This window comes from Colobus angolensis, unplaced genomic scaffold (assembly GCF_000951035.1).
Source record: "Colobus angolensis palliatus isolate OR3802 unplaced genomic scaffold, Cang.pa_1.0 Scaffold78, whole genome shotgun sequence".
NCBI lineage: Eukaryota > Metazoa > Chordata > Mammalia > Primates > Cercopithecidae > Colobus > Colobus angolensis.
Genome location: NW_012121598.1, coordinates 5,265,150 through 5,265,840, shown reverse-complemented (window position 1 = coordinate 5,265,840; position 691 = coordinate 5,265,150).

The following is a 691-nucleotide window of genomic DNA, read 5'->3' as shown; positions in this document are numbered from 1 at the left end:
ACAGGCATGTGCCACCATGCCCAGCTAATTTTTGTATTTTTAGTAGCGACGGGGTTTCGCCTTGTTGGCCAGGATGGTCTCGATCTCTTGACCTTGTCTACCACATAATTTCAATATTGGCCATTAATTAAAATCCCCTTTTGCATTTGTGCCGCATTGAATAGCGTGCCCCCAAATTCATGTCTACCTGCAATGTTGGAATGTGGCCTTACTTGGAAATGGAGTCTTTGCAGATGTTAAGATTGAGGTCATATTTGATTAGAATGGGACCCAAATCTAATCATGTCCCGATAAGAAGGCCGTATAAAGACACGAAGAAACAGAGAAGACACACAAAGTGCATGCCATGTGTTGATAGAGGCAGAGTGTGGAGGGATGGGTCTACAAGCCAAAGAATGCCAAAGATTGTCAGCAAGTACCAGAAGCTAGAAGAGAGGCATGGAACAGATTCTCCCTCAGGACCTCTATAAGAAACCAGCTTTGCCAACACCTTGAGTTTGGTCTTCCAGCCTCCAGAACTGTGAGAGAAGCAGTTTCCCTTGTTTTAAGCCACCCAGCTTGTGGTACTTTGCTATTCCAGCCCTAGGAAGCTAATACAGCATTCTTGATATGAATTTGACTCCTCAAGATAACAAGAAAAAAAAAAAAAACAGATTGCATTCAGTGATGGACATGAGTGTAGCTGGGAGTC